The 19,494-nt window shown below is 38.9% G+C and overlaps 1 protein-coding gene across 2 annotated transcripts in view; it reads left to right on the forward strand.

Annotated features, from left to right (window-relative positions):
- Positions 1-1,710: 1,710 nt before the first annotated feature.
- The window catches only part of LOC139686802 (muscle-specific protein 20-like), a 77,935-nt gene continuing 60,151 nt past the window's right edge, over positions 1,711-19,494 (forward strand). Inside the window, exon 1 of one of the 2 annotated variants that reach the window (XM_071583850.1) lies at positions 1,711-1,881. The gene's annotated coding sequence lies outside the window, so the exon portion shown is untranslated. Of the gene's footprint in view, positions 1,882-17,624; positions 17,792-19,494 lie in introns of those variants that run through there. The other variant, XM_071583851.1, reaches the window with a different exon arrangement.

Genomic DNA, 19,494 nt, shown 5'->3' on the forward strand with positions numbered 1-19,494 from the left:
TTGAATGCCGTTGAATTACAGTGCGTTTAAATGTTCACTTATAATGTGTGCTTTTTGTGTTAGAACACCATTATAATGCACAATAAGTCACGGCAAAGAAAGAAGTGCATTTGAGGGATCACACTGTGAAAATGAATTGATCGCGTTTTGTACTGTGAACTTGCTACATTAATTTCGCTTGAGTCGCGTTACAGAGTGAATTGCCAGGAAAACCGCGACGTATGAGAGGATGTGTGAAACACCTAAGAAGCATACTGACTGGTTATTTGGAGTTTGACTGTTATGATATATTTACTGTTTTGTCAAAGCATTGATGGTATTATTAGAGAAGTCCACCTAGTCTTCCGCATGTCAGTCTTCATGCATTGACGCAGGTGAGTCCGGACGAATTAATTAGCAGGTAGATAAATGGACAAAACCTGGAATTAGGATTATCTTACAAAAGCACTTAGCACCGAAAGGAAACCACGGTTCAAACTTCCATAATCGGCTGGATTCAAAGCGACACATTTCAACGTAGGAACGTAGTCACCGAAACCATTCGAGCCTCCTCTGCCTGAATGTGGTTTCAGTCGATGGAATGTTGTCGGTGCGAAATTACCATCAGAAACCATTTATCGCGTAGTAACCAGTGGCAATAAGCCAGCAAGAAAATCGGTCAATAAGCGCCAGTGGCAATAAGCAAGCCAACACGTAATTTTTATAAGAATGACAAAACTGTTGCGTTCGTCATCAGCAGGTAAGAAGACGAATGTCGGTGAATTGTTTAGTGAACTTCTAGAAATCCATGATTGTAGGAGATCGCCACACTGTTAAGTGCTCTTCCGATCCCCAAAAGCTTTTAAAATATCCATATTTTCACTGGAACTGCATTATTTTACATTTAATGCTACCCTCGGAATAATTTTACTAAACGAACATTCTACAGATTCTCTGAAACTGTGATCATCCATATTCTGGGGAATTAATTGTAATTATTTCTAGCGATTGGAATATTTGATTTTATCGAAATTCCGTTCATTTTCCATGGCTACTAGTATCGGCTCAAATAGTTATAATTTTTTTCTTTGGCTTGTAAGCCCTTTCTTTAGTATATACCGTTAACAATTGGAAACTTAGGTCCGTTGATGATAAATGTCAAGTATCATAATTAATCCTTAAGTCAGCAGGTGTTGTGCACCGAAAACCCTAAATACCATTTTTGAAGGTCCTCATTCCTCCAAGGGTAATTATTGTGTGCTACATTCGTCCAATGTCACTTACGTTTCCCCCAAGTGACGGAAACATTAATTTTATGACATCCAGAGATGAAAAAGTAGATTAAAATCCATAAAGGTATAAAAATTGGGCGATTGCAGCCAGCACGGTCATAGGAGGTTATAATAACCATTCTTCCACAGAGACCTCGACGATGTGGTCCCCAACAACATCCTCCCGTGATGGCTGGTTAACCAGGATCTCCTTACGATCTAGGGTCCACGGGAACTTCGCCGCTGGACCACCGCCTCGCCGGGCGGCCATACGCAACGCCCCATCCTCCAGCGTGAACCCCGCCAAACTCCCGGGCGACCTCGCCCTCCTTCGGGCCGGCGCTTCGCAAGACTTAACACTCTTGCCTCCCCACCTCCGCTCCTTCCTCCCTTCGACCACCCCCCTCTCATCTTCACACACTCCCCTCTGCTCCAAACTCCGCTCGCATTCTTACGCACGCCGCCCAAGCAACGAGTCGCAACCCCGGTCCAAGGAGTGAGTCCAGTTGATCGTACACCGGCGCTTCCTTCCTTCACGACCGTAGAACCCGCACCGGAAGATCCCATCGAACCAACAGCGATCTTCATCTATCTTCCAGCGTCAGGTATCGAGCGTCCGCCGCGCCCTCTGGTGAGAGAAACCGCAACGACATTTGAATTCGGAAGGATTCCTGGTGGGGGCGTGTTGGAAAAATAACAGGAGTCGCGTTCGACTCGACGGCTGCGATTCGCGATTTTGATTTGTTTCCGCCGTCCTTCGTGAACCGCGATCTTTGACTTATGCATTTCTCTGCGCCATGGTCTAAGGGAGGGATTGAAGTGAGAGTTCTTCATTCGTTTACTATTCATTTTCCGAGTGTCAGTAATCAAGCCCTAAGTTTGATTTCGTAGGTGAATGTTGAGCTCACTTAACCCAACTCATTATGGCGCGTGAAATTTAAACGCTCGGCTCACAAGGGGTCCACTCCCATTGCATGCTTTGCCTGTGATTTTCCAGGAGGATCCGCTAACAAAAAAATAATGCAGGTTCGATGAATTTGAAGGTACCAAATGTCACCAAAAATCGAACCCTGCCCCCTCGGTCAGTGACCAAAAGACTAGGCCACCACACTCCTTGCATTTCCCTTCTTTAGATGGTCCTTTTTACGAGATCCGATCTAACCAATCTTGATCAAAGGTGTGCCCAATGAAACGAGCGAGTTAATGGGATCTGACTACCGTGGATTATCCTTTACTTGCTTTCGCCAGCGTGAACCTGGGCCTGAGTTCCACTCTCGGGAGGTGCATTTTTAGGTGATATCCATGAATAGGTTTTTTTACGGTAAGAGCTCTAACTATTTAAATCATGCCGAAATTGATACCGGTACCTGGTGGTTTAACTGTATTCCCATTAGTGCCTTTCGCACCGATTCTAAACTCGATGCTATTTTATCATCTTTCCATTCTCACTGCCTCCAAGTCTGCAATTCTGTGTATTTTCTCCTCAGGGGTATTCCATGTAATCAGCTGAAAAAAATGTCCTCGGCGATCCGTTCCCTTCTTTATATTTTTGGCTAAAAATAAAATTAAAGGAATTGGAATGGAGGATGCGAAATTTTGGCGATTGGCAAAAATAACCATATAATATCATTTGTTCATATCTTATTGATTAAAGGTTACCTCTTGATCATATCCCTTTCAGATGTCCCATTGACATGCTCCGATAATTACATCATCATCAGGGCAAATTTTATTCTTTAAATTCAGTGGCTAACGTTAACTATAGTTTAGAGTAATTAAGGAAATATTAATCACCTACTCAAGAGAACCATGCTCTGCTGTTGGTTCATATTGAACCCATATGATTCTAAATGTTACATAGAATGGCTGTAAACCACTGTGTACAGGGTATTGATTTATTTTTTTAAACTTTTTACTTGGGATGAAGGATTTTTACCTCTATTTTATGGGCTGCATCATTCATTGGCGCGTTCCTTAATGTCAAATCGGCACGCTTCGGAGAATAAAGGCGCTTTCCGTCCTTGCCCTACCCTTACAAGGCGATCACGCAAGTTGCGAATCGAAGCCTCTGACCGGGTTTCGTCTTTCGCCGGCATTCCCATAGGCAACGCGCTTCCTGTTGCGAAAGCATTTAAATTTAGTTAAGACGAAACAGGGCCCGTGCTAGGCCCGCATCTAAGGGGTTTGCCGAGTACGGAATCCATCACGGGTATGAAAACGCGATATGCCGCCCCTTTCCTTGAACCCATCCGGCCTATATAGACTGTATTCTATTCCATTAGTAATCACAACGTTGAACTCTAAAATGTATGGATATAAGTCGCAGGAAGATAGAATTCTAAGGAAGAACACATCTAATGCTTTCCGAGAATGAAAATCAACTATTTTCAGGATATTAATTTGCTTGATCGATTCCATTGTGAATTTGGCCCGATATTTACACTATATGCACGTTTTAACGAAAATAATTTCATACTTGGATCGGGCGAAAAAATTATTTGGGTTTTTATGTCAGTCAGAAACTCTGCTTGATGGTAAACCAAAAGAATTAAGGCAGCACACAAATATGATGTTGTTGTTATTAAAAACTAGTTTAAACTTTGAATCGCTGCGAAATCCTCTCTGGCAATCGGTTAAAATATTTTAACTATTATTCATGGGTTCCGGATATTTTTTCTCTTAAAATGTCCCCGAGATATGGTTTCCTTCGTGTAGCCCTCGGGTGCGGGAAATGCTTGGTTCCCGGTCTTATTCAATGTCGAGTCATTTATGGAGGGCCGAAGAAGCTATTCGTCTTCATAAAGTTTACCTCTAGTTTTTCCTAGTCTTCGATATACGTAAATTATTTAGTTAACAAGGAGTGCAACTCAATGACACCTAAAGGAACAGCAGTAGGCTCGCTAAAAAAAATAAGAAAACGAAGTGTGAATGAATTGGAGTTTTATCTTCAAGAACGAGAAAAGACGGAAATCCGTGATCTTAAATATTTGGGTTGTTTTAAAAAAAGAAATCTCCTCACGTCAGAAGCCGCAAGGGTTGTTAATAGCATCCGCAGGAATTCTAAAATAAGCTTTAGCACGTCATAAACACTCCACTCTCAGAACTTTAAATTGTGCATCCTGGGATCACCTCCATAAAAAGTACGTTTAAACATTTGACATCTGTGCGCAAGCAATACAGCGTTATGTCTTCGAAGCCAGTTGTGAGTAACATACTGGAATGTAATCCAGTTATATTAATGCGTAAAAGTGTATTCATAATTAGTAAATAAAAATAATTCATTTGTGAATCGAAACGTTTGACATCCATAATATGATAAACAAGTAAGCATGATGGTACTTTGATCGGTAAATGTTTTGAATTTAGAAGCAAAAAGTCATTTACTAATTCCCCTTTTCATATGCCTCCGATTATCTAATAAATAAACGTACGGCGAACGAAAAAATAATGGAGGAATTAGTATAGTGAAGAAAAATGGCAAAATTTTCAAGCAGCTTTATTCCGCTATCTCAGGTGTACACAGACACGGGGCAAAATTTAAGTCGTTAAGCTTACCTATTATCACGGTATAGCCACGAAATGTTTTTCCACGAATCCTCCTCCTATCCTCCAATCTATTTAAACGTAGAAGGTCATTAATTCAATTAAACTATCAGCGGTGATTCGAATCGTGAAGGTGTGAGTGTATATTGTTAAGGCGACAACCTAAGGCTAATTTATAATACCAGCAGGGCAGCAAAGAGGAGGTACGCTATAAAATGTGTGCATTAATAAAGCTAAATTCATGCATACTACCATGCATGTATGTATGTATGTTTACATATATCATGAAAACAGATCCAAGTTGTATATCATGAAAACAGATCCAAGTTGATGACTTTCGGATATTTTAGAGGCAAATCGTGAAGGAAATTCAATTGGATATTAGTAACTATACATGGTTCCGCTGAGCAGCTAAATAAATTTTAAAGAAAACAACAACAGTAATACCTCTTATAGAGACAGTCTAAATACGCGCACCGTGTCGGCAGCATAATTCATTTGAACTATTTGGTTTCATGTAGAATCTGTAACAAAATTTGGTGTGAAAAGTTTACTCCATAACTTTTAGGATGTGTAATAAGTTCAAATCTTGGCATATTTAATAATACTATTTTCATTTGTTAGTTTTTGATGATATGATAAGCGTCTATAGCACACAGATAATAGTTTATGTTTTGGGTGTGTGTCCAAATTAGGTAAAGAAAATACGCTGTTCTGGGCAAACAAGTCACTCACACGTTTTAGCATTATTAATGGCTCTCTAAGAGTCGAAAATATTTCAAAATAAAAAATACAGAGACAAATTGGGTTTGAACTAACAATGAGCCATAAAGTGCCGGACACTAATAGAGCCCTCTCCAATCTGCAATTTCTGAATATACTTGACATGAAGTTCCCCAGATTCATTCATTATCCCTCATTGAAATTTTCGAGGAAGCCCTTCCCTTCTCTCTCTCTCTCTAGCTCGAGTGCTCTTGCCTTCTCTCTTTCGATGGGGCGTGACCCAGCAGGCCGAAAATATGGCACGAGAGCTCAATTCACTTTTGCACGCTTCGCCCTCGCTTACGTTTACCAGACACCCCGTCGAAGCCTGGAATACCAGCATACTTCGTACCACATGCTCCTCGGGACTATCAAAACATCTGCCTGCTCTCTTGTCTTCAATAACTTCTTTCCTTTATCACCGACACACCCACAGTGTGAGGCGCTGAAGAATGTCACCACCACCTTCCGAGATTGTGGGGAGTATTCGCTAGTCACGTTTTGGTGGATTGATAATAATATTAGATTTTAAGTTCATCGGTTCCGATTTGATGTGAGGAAAATCTTTGAAAAATATCGAAAAATATGAAAAGGCAAAAATGAAATAAAAATTGAAACGCTTTTTGGTAAAAGAATCAGCCTAAATACTTTATATTAACTAGACAGTTTAGGAAATTTTAGCTTCGCATTAAAAGTCAACTGTGGGATTTCACCATTTATCATGTAAAGTTTTACTAATTAATCTGGCGTTTTTAATAGCACCCTCCTAATTATACTGTTTAAACGAATGGCGTAGTTTCGGCCGTGATGCTTGTTTCTATGATATTGTTGCCAATTTTCAAGGAAGCAATATGATGGATACATTAATATTTTCAAGATAATGGAGCATTAACTATTAACATGTTTTCTATAGTATTGTTGACAGAATTATACGAGGGTCATCCGGAAAGTAGTACCCGTTCGTGAAATAAAGACACAAAAGTAAATATTAACAAACATAAAAAATTTTATTTGAAAGAGGATACTTTAAACTACTTCTCAACATAATCTCCAAGCAAATTAAGGCATTTGTCATAACGTGTGACAAGTTTCTGTATTCCTGCTGCATAGTCCTTCGCCGCCAGCTCATTGAGATACGCGAGGGACCCATCTTGCACAAATTTTTGCATAATGCAGATGGTGTTTAACAATTTCATGAACAATTGTTCGAGAAACATTGGGAAAATGCTCACAGATGTCATCAATTGTGACGCGCCGATCGTTCCTCACGAATTCGTCAACTGAGCTCACCAGTTGGTCTGTAATGACAGACGGTCTCTCCGAACGCTCATCGTCGTGTGTGTTCCCCCTCCCCATGTTGAAGTTGCGACACCACCGCCGAACAGACGACTCGTCCATTACATTGTCTCCATACACCTCCTTTAATTGGCGATGAATATCACATGGGCGAACGTTTCTTGCATTGAGGAATTTAATCACTGCCCTCACTTCACAACTGGCGGCGTTCTCAATTTTTTTAAACATTGTAAACAATCACAGAAACAACACAGGAAATGCTAGCGTCACGCAACTTGGCTCAGAGAAGGCAGACAAGCCACTGAAGCTATCTGACCTCGTCCAGCGGCTACTCGCGTCGTCAGCACTTCATGCGGCACGAACGGGTACTACTTTCCGGATGACCCTCGTATAATACCAAATAGATATGTTGAATAATAGAATATTAAAGGTCGAGAAATTCTGGGTTTTTTCATTTGTAAACGTTGAATCGTATTGCCTAGTACATTTTGTTGGGCTCTGTGCTCCGATATGAACTCAATAGTCCCAACTTAACATGTTCCATACTGTAGAAATGCCAAATACATTAACCCGTAGCGACTACAAATTAATATTGTGAGCTCGTTGCAGCATCTCCATTCAAATGAATGGATAATGCAATAAGCCAATAACGATATTCGTGGGAACGACCATGGCTTTCGAGTGGGAATTGGTGTCAGTTAAAAATAAACATGTTCCACGCGCCTGACTTGGAAATTCTAAATGGAAGAATATATTTTGTAACATTATGGCTTAATAGCTGTTCCTGCCCCACTTTTGTGCAACGAAAACTAATTATTAAGTTAAATACTATGAGGAATCGGGAAAGAAATCAATAGTTGACGTCTACCGGCTGAGGGTGTATCAAAAAACAGGGATGTGCGGCGAAATTAACGGAGTCATTCACTAGGTGCACCAAAATTGCTGCATGTAGATGTAACTAAAATCAGGACACTAAATATCCTTAGACTCTATACTAAAATTTTCATTCTGTAGCTATGCAAAACTCTCCCCCTCCCTTAATTCTATCCAAAATACCCACCTTTCACCTGCTTATACCTCGCTTTCCCAACACTCTCCCCTCTAGTACCGATGTCAGCAACCCACTTCCTCGCATCCACTTGCCCTGCCTTCTTCAAATTTCTCTCCACCTACCAACTCCTAGAAGTTTATCGTTTGTCTTCCTTTACGGTTCTTTTATCTTCTCCATTCTTCTCCATACCCATATCTCGAAAGCTTCCAGCCTACGCCTATCCTCTTGCCTCAACGACCAATTTTCTGCATTATGCTCGAGGTTAAAGTTTTCACTAGTATTTTCCTTGCCTTTTTATAAAAGGTGTCTGCCATCTTCTCCCGCCTATTTGCTTATTCTTCTTTTCCTAACTCTTCTTTTACTGTACCTACCACTCAACTTCACCTTCATCCAAAAAAACTTCACAAATAGGTCAACTATTTCGGATGATGTCATTTAAATAAATTGACCATTTATTAACTTTACACAAGTGCAATTTTAATTTCCCTCACAATCAATGCCTAAGTTCGAAACAGATGGTTGACCTGTGCTTAAATGCCCATGGAAAAAACCATTAGTAATGCTTGCTTCGGAATAGGATGCGTGGGTCAATTTCAAGCAAAACGACTATATTTTTGGGGCCCCGTTCCTTCTCTCAAGTACCCATTCACTCCCTTTCCCGCTTTTCCGGCAAATGGTGCAGCGATCGGCGCTGCGCCTTTTGTTTTCATTTAAGAAAACTGCCCGCGATTTATCTTCGCGCGAGACATCATTTCCCAACGAGAGCACATCCATCCACGATGTTAAGCTGGACGGAAACGGGCTTGTAGGGAAACGAATGTTTCAAAACGTAGGTTGGGAACATAATTGAAATCCGCGTGGGCATTTTTTGGCAGATATCCCCTAGAAGAAGAAAAAAATAGAAATACACGAGTCGAAGAAGAATTAAATTTAGATGTTTCGTCTTTTCGACAGAGCGTAGGGTCTCCCCTTCCTCGCCGAAATCCCTCATACTTCCTCCTCTCCCGCGGGGCTCGGGAGTACGTGGGTTATGTGGGGCCCGTCTTCAGGGTGGGGGCACGGGGGGGGGGGCATACCAGGTTATTTTTGTAACACTTCCCCCTCTCTTCGCCCACCCCCGCCGTGCTCCCGTCCCATTTCTTAGGCTTGGAGAAGGCGCTGCAGGGAAAAAAAAGCGATCGAGGAAGTGCACTCTATAATACATTCGCCCCCACGACCGTGGGTATATCGCATGTAAGAGAGGGTAAGGTTTACTAAAGCCCCGTCACACGGGACAAGATTCTGTGCAACTTGCATTAAGCAATGACTCGCTTACGGAAATTTATTAAAATAAGTGTTACGATAGGAAAGTACTAGAACAAGACTATTTTTCTTACGATTTGCATGAGACTACCAGTCAGACGTGAGCAGCACGTGAGAGCTTCATAACGGATAGCAAAAGGGCGCTGCTGTACAAAGAGTAAGCAAAGTGACAATATGCGCCCTTAGCACTATGACATTAATGATTGTATGGGCTAGAAAAGGGATGCGATGGATCTTTTGATCTCTATTAGAGGAAATGCCTGTGCCTTTTCATTGGCAAAGTGAAGAATGCTACATTATAGCTTTTAAAATCGTGATTTTCTCCAAAATATATGGTGTAATAGTATTTTACAAGATAATTCATACGAGTTGGTTTGAATATTTTCTCAAACGAAATATTGTCCTGCAACTTGGTCCGCATGGCACAGCGTTTATCCCCGTCTGCAAGAATTTTCGGACCATGTGTGTGTGTTGTGTGCGCGTGTACCAAATTGGATCTATTTTACGCATCGGCGGGTTTAATCCGAAGTGAGCTATACCCTCGCCCATCATTCCTTAATGTAGCGTGGTAGCCTAATGCGAGGGCGTTCGGCTTCTTACCTAACAAGCCCTGGTTTGAAATACGAGTGATCTCTTTGCAGTAGTGTTGCCCAACGTTGTTTGGATTGCGCTCCCTCTCTACGCCTCAAAGATTTTGATTCCTCATCTGAGATAGTAGCCAACCAAGTTCTTAATATAACATACATATGGAATAAAAAAGAATATTGATAAAACTCCTTTTAATTTTTAATTTTTTCAGTAATTTTAAAATTAACCAACAGCGTTATATTTTACTGCATGGGCGATGATAGCACAAAGGCAGAATTCTCTTCTAACTGCCTCCCTTTAGGATGTAGTCCCCAAGTTGGGTAACACTATGTTGGAAACATCAACTTAAAAGTAGGCTTAGTGATTTCCTAGATAATTGAGCCTTTCGCGGAACCGTATGTGGCACAGGAAAAGTAAGTGACAAGTCTGTCCTTAGAGTACAAAAATGTCAAAATGCTTACGATACGATCGGGACTGGTTTATCTTAATGGCACACGTAGAGCCCCGCTCCATTAAGTTTATTGGAGAAAAGGTGAACTAGATTGATTTGTTTGGAGTTTGAAGTTGAATCGGCGTTTTTTATGATCTATTGATAGGTTTCTGTTTCTGATTTGTATTTTGGAAACTTGTGATCGTTTATCGCTTGTGATCTGCTCGATTCCGCCTTCCCCACCTCTCCTTTGTTCGTCGTTTATATATGTGTTCCTATCCCATTTTGCTTACATCTATTTCTATGTGAATATATAAATATATATATACTATATATATATATATATATATATATATATATATATATATATATATATATATATATATACACACACACACATATATTCCTACCCTTTCCTCGCTTGCCTCACATTTCTCCTCTCTATCACAGTCATCGACATACCATTGCCAATCACATTGCTCTGCATCCATTTTTCTTGCCTCTTTTCTATTTTTCCCATCAATCCCCTCCTCCAGCATACTTAGCACTTTTCTTTTCAGTCCACTTCACATTTTGCATCCTTTTCCCCACCAAAAATCGTTGGGTGAGGCACCGTTGCAGCCGCCTTACTTAGAAACAGAAGTTATTTGCTGATTATATATTTCAAACTCTTTTTTTTATTCCATGGTCATCAATTCTTGAATAGTGATGTCCATTTTTTATTATGTGTTGCTCTTAGCTCCTCCAAGATGACTTTTATCGCGCATGTACATGTACTTCTCCATAAAAAGAAAAATTTATTTCCAGTTATCAAAAATATAAGTGAAAATCACACTATCGTATCCATCAATTACGTGTAATAACAGGCTTTGGTCATTATTATTTACGGAATGAAGTTGAATTCCACCACTTTTTCATCCACGATAGTAAATTCTCGACGTTTGAATGCAAGCCTGATAAAAATTATTTAAACCAGCTTCTGTTACCTAGGATTTAAATTCCAATTCTCTTCCTCGCATTTCTGACCATCACCCAGAACTAATTCAGATTATTGCCAGTTTTTATGATGCCTTCTATCGCCAATCTTTACAAATCTCGTCACACTCCTGAAAAAAGTCCATCACGTGCGAAGCGGTTATAGTTGCCGAGAAATGTCACTTCAAGGTGTCCTTCGAGTCTTATCTCCATCGAAATTGTCATAAAAATAAAATATTCCATTAAATCGGAAGTAAAACCTTGAGGTAATGTGGAAATTTTTACGACTTGGTTCACTTGCTCGGAACGTGTCTTTAGGCAAGGAACATTGGTTAGAACATATTAATTGATCCTGTGGAGTATTCTTAAAATTCCATTTTACGTCCAAATTGATTTTGTCTTATCTAGTTTTCCAAGACGTACCATTTGTAAATTTAAATCATTATTTTTCCAAAATAAATAAAGCGAAGAATTCCAGCATCAAATGTAGAAAGTGATGAATAAATAATTTATTGATAACTAGGTTCTTGGAAATAACCTATGAATAGGCTTATAGATACAGAAGGTTAATTGATTTTTTATTAGTCCTGAGCTCGCCCAGATCCTTTTTATCTTGACTGAGCCAGAACAAAGATAACTCGGTGTTGGGATAAGCTCTTGCCTTGTAGTCCCTCTAATGTACATAATAAATCTATCTACCTCTGGATAAAACCTTTTACCTATACACATGAATTCATCATTAATAAATTAAACCAGTCCAACGTTGACATTAATGGCTTCAGTCTTAATTATAACTAGAAAAATACAAAATTCGTTTATATATCAGGTTCCATTTTATTACCGACAAAGCTGCCTCGGAGCAAAATATAACTGTCATTAGTTATATAGTAAACCAAATATTTCTTTGAGGTCAAGATATCGCTACGTTTAAGGCATTTAAAATGAAATAATTTAACCGCACTTCCTTCCCGAAGCTGTGAAAGTACGGTGAATTGCGACTTAAAACTAGTCCTCAATCGGAGGAAATAGTAAGGAGATCTCGATCGCACTGAATCAAACTTACAGATATAGGATTGAGAGATGACCACGAGGCAGAAATAGAATGTCTTTGGAGTAAGTAAAGAGCTCTTTAGTGAATGTTTTCCCAGACATTAGTGTTTTCGCTCTATATTTTTTCCAGGATTTCCTGCCAAGTCATTAGCTGCTTTGCTCGTTCAAAGTAGCTGGAACGAAACGCTGTCTTTTGAAAATATGCTCAATACTTAGCAGTAGCTTCCAAGAATACTATATTGCCGAAATGGTGTGCCCATTTAACCGACCCTTGGTGTCCTTTCCCGATTTCGGGTCTAGTTTAATTTACACGCAGCCAACTCGTCTCAATCCTTTCTCGAAACTTTTGGCTTCGAGACAATCATGCCGATTACTCCCAACCCCCGTTTTTGCAACAATTCATGTTGAATTTCATTTATTTTTCCAAACTGTGGGCATGTGAGGGGATGTAAAATTTCAATGACGGTCCTCGATGGTTTTTGTGATAACTCTGTGTTGTTTGATTCCTGTAGTAATCAATTCTCCCTTGATATATTTCCCTTAAAAGTACTTGGTTCATCCTCCTTTCGGTTCCACCTTTTCCCTACCTATTTCATTTCCCCGCATTCCTAGCGTCACAGGGATGAAATAACGTCTCACCTTCGTTATTTGTTTGGTTATTAAATTTCAAGTTCGTCTGCCTTCATGACCACTCTCTTCCCCGTTCCATGGCAAACGCTGAACATTTTCCGCGAAAAAAACTCGAAAAACATTCACTTCTTCCGACGAAAATTTAATTGTTCGGTCGCGATGATTGGTTAAAAGACAGTTGTTTCTCCTCAGAAACATCTCCTCTCACAACGGGCACAAGGTGAGAGAGAAAATGGAATGTGTTCCCTTCGCGGGATCCCCAGCCCGAACTCCTTTTTTGTGAGACGTCGAAACGGACGTGACCTCGCTCTCGCTTGCATTAAATACTCCCGCGGGTCGTTGAGTGGTGGTGAAACGGCGCAGTCGATCAGAATGAGCGACCGGTCTTCTGTTAACACGTTAAGCCACCATGATCACGTGGTGGAAATAGAATCAAGAGTATTTATCGAGGAAAGTGCTTCCCCTGTCCGATACGAGAAAAAAGTCGCATCCGGGGCATTGATAAAATATTAATAGCAGTAATTCGTCCTGATATAAGTGGATGCAGTGATGCTAAAATATCCTTTTTTGAAGAAATTATTTGATTTGGATCTGAATCCTGATCTCACTGTAAAGAATCAGATACGTTCGGTGCGCTTGATGGTGTAACACAGGAACCAATGTGGGTGTCGATGCTGTCCTCAAAACTGTAAAATTATGACTTCAAATAAAAAAATTCATCATTAATTTACAAAAGAATTAAACAATTGACGAATTTTAGAAATACTTCAGGAAATGATAACTCATTTTCGCTTCGACTATCGTCTTCTTGGATCATTTGCCTGAGACAAGTTGTCTAAAATACAATAGCCATAACTTAATTTGATTCCTCCGTCAATTCTCCCTATTGTCAAAATCTTCAATGTACCATTCCCGATTTGCTCTTTCTGCTTCACTCACTTTTCTCCCCCCTCATTACATCAAACGCTTCTCCAATCAAATTCATCGTAATATGCATCATCAAATTCATCGCACATTCATGTTTCTTCTTCAGCATTTTCACATTCTCCGCAAATATTGAAATTCACATCATCGGCCTTCCGGGCTAATCCCATACTCCTTTTTCCTGTTTCCGATATATGGTTTTCTAATGTTTGATAGAGGAAATGTTTTTGACCTCTTCAAACAAATTCTTTTTTTTCATGGAAATTTTGAATAATTACATTCGATTGCATATTAATTTCAATTTTGAATCCTCTTTACTAATTTCTCCATTTCACGCAATTTGTTCTCCAACGTAAAGAAAATAATAAAAATGAAATTATTCAAACAAATAAATAAACTGAACCTACTATTTTTTCTTCTTGTGCCGGATCTTTGTTTACTGGTTTCTTCTTGTTGTGCTTTCTTTCTCCCAGGATACTATCATCGATTTTAAGAGATATTCTTCTCATTGCTATCACGTAATACATCCTGAATTTGCTACTCCTTGAGTTCGGTAGCATAAAACTCTTTAAGGAGAGTCTGCTCGCAGGTTGCATTCTTGCGTGGATTAAATCGGTTTATTCAGTTTCAAATAATGCGCCAAAAGAGAAATCTCTCTAATTAATCGCCTCAATTGTCTCACAACAAGATGAATAAATAAGTTAAGAATAAAGCTTCCACGGTGCTGGTGATGACAAATATTTATATTCTCTGGATGTCTGCCGTATCATTCTTTACGTCTTCAAGGAAAATGTCGCCGACTCTCATGTCAGTTGTATAGAGTTTGAAGTGGGTGGGTGTAAATGCATTAGGATAGGTGAACTTCACGGTAATTACATTACTTTTCGGAATCATTTCACTTATGTCCCTGAAACTGAGATAGCAGTAATTAGAGCACAAGGAACAAGTTTACTAATATCAAAATAAAATGTGGAAAAATTCTAAACTCTATTGAGATCTATCTTTTTTATGCATCTATTTGATTATGATTCAATAAATATATTTACGATACTTATAATTCCTCAGTAAAATCCTAACTATCGAGTTTATTATCTTGGTATGGACTCAGAGTTGCTCATCCTGTAATTTACGAAGCTTATTAAAAAAATACGAAACATCGTTAGATATTGACGTAACGTCAATAAAAATAAGCAGCTTCTCGTGGTTTGTTAACTAAGGGGGATTAATACGAAAAGCCAAAACCATTCTATCTGAATCTTGCATATATATATATATATATATATATATATATATATATATATATATATATATATATATATATATATATACTCTGAAATTAGCTATAACCAAATTCAATGGATTGGAGTGGTTGTAATTAAAACAAAAGTAGCCATTTTCCAATTCTAAATTATTGCGTTGCGTAATTATCGGCAAAAGGGAACTTTCATACCTCTGCTGCTCTAAAACACTGCGTCACCCACCTTACTCGAAAATTAATTAGGTGTCTTTCATGTTTCACAGCCACAGAATTATGAATTGATTGCATGGTGGCTCAAATTCATGAAAGCGATCACAAACTTCTAAATTATCCATTCACTCTGCCTTACATCCAGGAAGATTAATGGGAAATATGAGTTTTCGGCTAAGCGTTTGATTCACCATAAAAGGACAGATCGCTATCCCGAGTATCTCGTAAAACTCTCGCGTGTTTAATGTCAAAGGAGTGAAAATGTGTCGGGCATAGTAATGACTCTTTTACGAGCAAAAATTCAACCGCAAGTCAAATACGTATTGGGAAAGATTTTATCTGAAATGAGCCGTGCTCTACACGCGTCACATTGATCGTTATCTTTTTACCTTCAATCGATGTAATTAAGGTAGTTGTAGCTGTACTGTGATTGTTGTTTGCAAAGATGAGTATTGACATTTTTTCGAAATAATTATTGCAGCACCTGTTGTGTATTCCTTGCGAAGTACTTCGTCATAAAATTAATGGATGATTTTTAATTATTTTAGAAAATGATAAATACAGTAAATGGTGTTATATTAAGTTAACAACAGCTGAATTTGGATATTTCCTTTGAAAACTTTTTTTGCCTGATGATTCATTTCGTCACGACGACTCTCATTTTACTATACTACTCATAGTCTATCTTTACCTCATTCCCATCGACAACTGAGGAGCGATGGACTTTTTTTTTAAGTAATATTTTCTATTAGGGCGATGTGCTCTTTATTTTAAGTAACATGTTCCAGTTGCGCGTCAAAAAGCTTTCACGTCCAAGTGTGGAGACTTGATGAAAGTACAGGTTTTCACCTTGCAATTCCAAATAAGTGTTACATCTACATATTTCTAATGCCCAGGAATACTTGCAACCTGAATATGATCGTAAAGTACACTCCCCCATTTATTAATTATGTTACCCTCTGAAATGAGAAATGAAATCTTTAATTTTCTTTTACGAGTTTGATTGGAGTCGCCATCTCCAAATGATGGTGGATTTGATAGAAAAAATTCATTCATTCGAGTATAAACTAATTTCTTTTGGCCCGGAAGGTTTTTATATTTTTCTAATTTTACAGTGGAAATTGTAATGTATTTTTATTTAAAATTATGTAGATACAATAAAAATCAAAAGGATGTTAAATACATTTAAAATATAAAAACGCAGTGTCCAACTGCTTTTCAGCGTTCCATTTGAAACGAGCATTGCAAAGGTTTTGCATAGTAATTGAAAATATCCTTTATGATGAAAAACAAAACGATCACTTTGCGAAGGATGGATATTTCCAAAGGATAACCTTTAAAATTCTGATTGCAAATATTAAACGTTATTTGTTTCAGTGCACGTTTAGACTTAAACATAAATCAAAAACAGGATACCTCGATCTTTTCATTACTCCGCTGCACTAAGATGGATATTGGGCCTTTTTGCGTCTCCTACCAGAGTGGTCTGCTTTCATTAGCCTTGAAACGTGACTAATCCGCTCCGAGCACGATTAAAAATCTTTTTCTTATCCCACATGTTGATGACATTCTGCATTCAAAAATTTAAGTATCCATCATTAGGTGATTTTTTTCCTGCTAGAAAGCTACCCATTTGTTATGTCATGGATACTGCCTGATATGGACTTTCAGCTCAAACGAATTTTCTTCAGGCGGACCTTGTTCCGCATCCCCAAGGACGCCATCCCCCGGGGTGGGCGCCATCCCCCAGTTGTGGAACCCCTGACCAAAATCCTGCGATCGGATCCACTTTCCTAAAGGTCATGACAATTCTAGGCCACGTGGCACAGCCTTTTAACCTGCGACCTGCCAAGTAAAATAATTCTTTTGTCAGGTAGAGGTAATTTTTACCACTATTTTAATGCAGTTAAAAAAATACCTGTTCAGTGCTACCTCGAAAAGTAAACGTGGTGAGTATCAATCAAGTAAGCATAAGTTTCTGCTCAATTTGGTTGGCAGTCGTAAAAAAAGCACGGGAATGCTTTAACTTGAAGTAGAGGGTGTCCCACGTAAAGGTTAATCTGCTCGTTGAGAGAACTCGTAGTTCCGTATTGTCAATGCCTATCTACTACTGCACAGATTTCAAGTACTAGTCCATCATCTAGCCTATCATCAAATGATGCGCAAAGTTTATTGCTTACGATTACCAACGATGAAACATGCCTTCGCCCTGGCCTTGAGACTTTCGCTTGAGTAATTTCTTTGACCTCTCCGCAACAACCAAGAGCATTGTGGAACTCTTCGTCATTCTTCCTTCACGGCCGCCCAACTAGCCTGCTCTCGCGGCACCATATATGGCCCTTTGACCCAGTAAGCAACTTGCTCGTAGAATGTGAGCCTTAAGCTCGCTCGGCGGATATTCTGCGGATTTTTGAGTGGAAATAATTTCAAAACAATAAGCGATAAATACCTCCAGATTGACTACCATCTAGGTCTGCATAAGTGGGATAACTTACTTACTTTCAGCGGACATCTTTGACGAGGTACATACTCATGTTACGCTTTTTGTAAGTATTGGATGTTAGTGAATATTTCCAGTAATTAAAAAAAGGTTTTCCAGCATACCTGTTAGATAGTGGAGTATGCTAACAAATTTTCTTTTGATCGCGTTATTTTATATCCACGCAGTACTAGTTGAATAAATTCTCCTTATTAACTATCGCGAACATAGGTGTTGGTTTTCGAATCTTTCGGAGTTTTTTTGTGGAAAATGCACCAAAAAAGCTTATATGCTTACAAAGAGAATTCAATGTGCATTCTCGTTTAAATTATTTTCATTAATCAGTCGATTTTTTTAATTGTTCATATATTGAAAATTGAGCTTCACATAGTGGTAAATTTGACGACAGACACCTTATTTTGATTTTGTAAAGGAAAGACTATGGAAAACTTTAATATGGAGTGGAGTTTTAAATGAGTGGAGAGATATGGCTTGGAAACTTCGCCACTGAGGCAAGATCATAAACTTATGGAGAAGAAGGCTGTTGAGATGCGTTGCGGAGGAGAATGAATAAAATAAAATGGACGGGTGGAAAATCAAACGCTGAAGTTTTATGTATGGTAGGAGCAGAAAGACGGCTATTGGGAGAAATTCGAACAAGGCCAGATAAGTGGATGCAGGAAATAAGGGGAGACAATCGGGCGCTGAAAGCGGTAATAGAGGGGAGAATTCTAAAAAAGCGAAGTTGAGGGAGGAAAATAATAGGCATTTTGGATGGAAATAAGAGAAGTAGATATTTTTTAGAGCTAAAGAACGAATTATTGTAACATGTAGCATTGGGTTTAGGATATTTTGAGTGATGCTAGTCGGGGCTTAGATACACCGTAGCAATTTCTGCCGAGCTCCATCGAAGAAACCTCCTATATCCCGGTAGACTACTATTAATAATAATCGGACATTCAATCTCGTAACAATCCTTCTGTGGATGACTGGGAGTCATGATCGTAAGATTTGAAAGCATGGCTGGCGAAGGTTTATAAACACCTTGCAACTCATAAGATGAGCGGATTGTTTCTCTTGTCCTTGATGGAACTGAGGAGAAAGATGTCAACACACGACCGCAGCGAAATGAACCTGGGTAAAAATTGAATCTGACGTTTCAGCTTCGGTCGAAGTTTATACCCAGGCGCTTCTTTTGCTACTTTGCATTTTCCACGGCTCCACTTTTTGGCAGGGTGAAGTATTGCCAAACAGATAAGTACATCCTCCCATTATCATGATCTAATTATTGGAAAAATCGATGTTTTCTCGTTTTAATTTTCCCATCAACTACTAACGATAGTATATTTTGTAGCTGTACGTGCACATAAACCATTGATAATTTCAAGCACTGAACAGAGTGATGGAGAAGGAATTTGAAAGATTTCTGAAGTTGTGCCCCCAAAAAATTGAACCATTATATATTTTTTGTTTTCTTCCCAAGGGTAGATGTAGTACATCACCAAAATGTGTAGCATAGTGAGTAGTATATTTTCAATGAATAGCTATTAGTCATTCTGAATATGCATGCCATTACAATAATTAATAAAACATAATTTGGGATTGGGATATACTGGAATATATCTAAGTATTATGGGCATTAGTGTACGACTATGGTGCTATGGGCACGACTACTAATACCTGTGAAAATGTATGCATAGTATTTTGTCATAACATCTTGTTCCTTTAGAGCCCCCCAAATTTTGG

The sequence above is a fragment of the Hetaerina americana genome, unplaced genomic scaffold, assembly GCF_022747635.1.
Source record: "Hetaerina americana unplaced genomic scaffold, ioHetAmer1.1.p SCAF_15, whole genome shotgun sequence".
NCBI classification, from domain to species: domain Eukaryota; kingdom Metazoa; phylum Arthropoda; class Insecta; order Odonata; family Calopterygidae; genus Hetaerina; species Hetaerina americana.